Source organism: Moschus berezovskii, chromosome 3 (genome assembly GCF_049115385.1).
Source record: "Moschus berezovskii isolate FMDL1 chromosome 3, NW_MosBer_1.0, whole genome shotgun sequence".
NCBI classification, from domain to species: domain Eukaryota; kingdom Metazoa; phylum Chordata; class Mammalia; order Artiodactyla; family Moschidae; genus Moschus; species Moschus berezovskii.
Window position 1 is genome coordinate 97930127 of NC_142462.1, and position 3468 is coordinate 97933594.

Genomic DNA, 3468 nt, shown 5'->3' on the forward strand with positions numbered 1-3468 from the left:
TGGATTATTTACCACTGAGCCACCTGGGAAGCATTAATATCCCAAGAACACACTTGCAAATGATTTAACCATACTTAGAATTTTTCAAGGCCAGATTTTTGACTAATCGTTGCAATTTTTTTATCACTATGTAAATAAATATAATGTATTTATATAATAAACATTTACCTTTTTTCTAAAGTGTAGCAGTGATACGAACAGATACCTGTTTAAGGAAATGTCTTTTATTCATGATCAGGAAATCTAACACTGAAATCCTGATTCACTTAAGTAAATATTCACTGTGTGCCTTTTATACATCAAACCCTGGCCTAGTGCTGATAATTTAAAGATGAATTAGGCCATGATCATTGTCTTCAGTTTGCATATAATTATATGGATTGATTTGCCTCCTCTGCAGAGACTTTTCCCCAACTTTTGGTGAGTTAGTTCTGTTTTCTAATTATATTTCTAGTTCTTGTCTAAAACTCTGGAAATGTTATGAGGTTTAGTGGTAGAACACATTATCATATTAGGTGCTTTAAGACAGGTACAAACAGTGTTAGTAAAACAGAGAGGATAACTGCTCAACCTTCCCCAGGGTCATGGAAAAGTACTTCACTGAGGAGGTGCTATGTGAGTTGTTGTTTAGTCGCTAAGTCATGTCTGACTCTTCTGTGATCCATGGAGCCCAGCTGTCTGCTCTGTGTGAATAGAGAACATTAAAATGTTGACAGATACAGAAGGAGTAGAAGTACTTACAGGCAAGAGAATAGTTTGTACAAAGAAGCAATGCCAGAAAAGTTTGTTTCATGCTGATGAGAGTAGATTAGGTGTGTTGGGGACAAATATAAGTTTGAGAAGATAATAGTGAACCACCTATATAGGCTCTTTAAACAGTAAGGTTCTTGAAGAAATCTTGAGAAGTACCTATGCTTCTCATTACTATGACTTTATGACCTGGCTGAGTACTCATCTGTATTCAACCATCTGTTTTAAGATCCTGAAGAGCAACTTTCATAGGCATGTTAAAACTCTACCCCAAAAATACAATATACTGAATCACCACTGTGTGTAATAGCATTTAGTCACTCCCCTTCAATAACATAATAATCATACTGTGTTTATATCTCATCTTATTATTTTGGCGAGAACTTCCTCCAGAAGGTACATGGTTGAATGCCATTGCTGGTGCTGTGTGCTTGTGTGTGTGTGTGCGTGCACACACACAGTATAGGCATATAATAGCATAGTATATTTGTAAAAGGGGGCTTTATTCAGTGGTTTGAATGTCATCTAGTTTGAATGTTAGATAATAAATAATTATCCTAGTATATTAAAGTGTTTCTAGTTTTTATCTTTTTCAAATTCTTTAATTGCAGTCTATTTACTAAAATAAGATGGCAAGGACAAACTGAAAACACACATACGCAAAAAAAATAAGATGAGTGGTTTCAACATGTTCTAAATTAAGCACAGACTTTTAGTATACCTCGTAATAGCAATGTGACAGTAGGTTTTAGAAACTATTGGGATGTTTGTAATCAATAATCTTTGTTTTTCAACAGTTGAGAAGTTGCCTAATTCCACTAGAAAGTGTGACATAAGCCCCACACTGACCTCACTTAATGATCAGCCAAATGGAAACAGAAGTTTAGAGATTTCACAGCTGCTGACAAAGAGTCCTTGGAAAGAATTATGCTGGAATATTCTGTTGCTAAAGAAAGGAATTAAAAAGGTCAGAAATAAGAAACCAGGAAGAAAACAAGCCTGTCAGCATTCAAAACTGATTACCAGGGAATTACTTTGTGGTTAAAAATCCACAGTGTTTCAGCAACTTATTTAGGAATGTTTATCCCAAAGGACTGTCACTGCATGTATTTTGCTACAAATAAATTTGCTTACCTTAACTCTGTCAGAGCTTTATAAACCACAACTGCTTGGGTTTGAATTTGCCAGTTTTCACAACAGCTACCAACTCCATTGGAAAACAGGAGCCTTCCAGGATGTGGGAGGAGCCCTGGTAGTCCCAGGGCCCAATTATGCGGTTGTCCCTTTTGTTATGGCTCACATTTTAAAAGAAGTCAGATAATGAGCTGCAGCTTCTACCATTAACAACTGGGAGCCTGATAATTGTGCAGGTATCCCTTACACTTAGGGCTTCCCAGGTGGTTCAGTGCCTAAAGAATCCTCCTGCAATGCCAAAGACACAGGAGATGTGGGTTTGAGATGTGGGTTCCACCCCTTGATTGGGAAGATTCTCTGCAGGAGGACATGGCTACCCACTCCAGCATTCTTGCCTGGAGAATCCCCATGGACAGAGGAGCCTGGTGGGCTACAGTCCATGGGGTCTCAAAGAGTCTGACATGACTAAGTGACTGAGCACACAGGCACCTTTACACTGAGTGTCAAAAAGGGAAGCGGTGTTTTTCTAATCTAAACCAGTTTGATAATTTACTTTCATTCTCTGTTATTGTTCAGTTGCCAAGTCGTGTCTGACTCTTCGCAACCTCATGGACTGCAGCATGCCCCTGTCTCTCGCCACCGCCTGGAGTTTGCCCAAGTTCATGTCCATTGAAAGGGTGATGCCATCCAACCGTCTCATCCTCTGTCATCCTCTTCTCTTTCTGCCCTCAGTCTTCCCCAGCATCAGGGTCTTTTCCAATGAGTCAGCTGTTCACATCAGGTGGCCAAAGGACTGGAGCCTTCCGTATCCGTCCTTCCAATGAGTATTCAGGATTGGTATCCTTTAAGATTGACTGGTTTGGTCTCCTTGCTGTTCAAGGGACTCTAAAGAGTCTTCTCTAATTTGCTGTGATTCTCTAATTTCATTCTCTAATTTGCTTTGATACCTGTGGCATAAACAATTATTGAAAAATTAAATACATTGATTTCTTTGAACAAAAAAAAGAATCTTTCACTGGGATTAGAGAATCATAGTGCCTATTAAAAAGGCCCTGAACTACATTGAAAATATGTTGCCAGATGATGGAGGCTTTGACCTGCTATTCTCAGCAAAATTAAAGTTTTTATCCCACTTCTGCCAAAAGAGGCAAGTCTTTGCGCAGATATAAAAGTACAAAACAAAGCTCTTCTTGCTAGAATTAGCTCTCTATACTGAATTTTCTTTCAAATAAGCAGTAACAAATAGCCAAAATGCCAAGGTCCAGGGCGTAGGTCACAATGCTGCTTAATGGGGACATGATTCATCTTTTTATTTAAATTTTTAATCTATGAATAAGCATGTGACTAAGTGGTCACATTTTTTTTTTCAGAGCATCGACTATGCTTTGACCAGTGGAAGTCAATCAGTAAAGAAATTTGCTTCTATGCAAATTTTTTTGTTGCTATAATTTTCCACACTCTTTGAATACATCCTCAGCAAGTATTTTTGTATATTGGTTAAAAGAGGTTCCAAGCCATTTTCCTGCCAATGATACTCAAATTTTCTTGCATTTGTGATGCTTTTTCCATATATTTCCATCTACA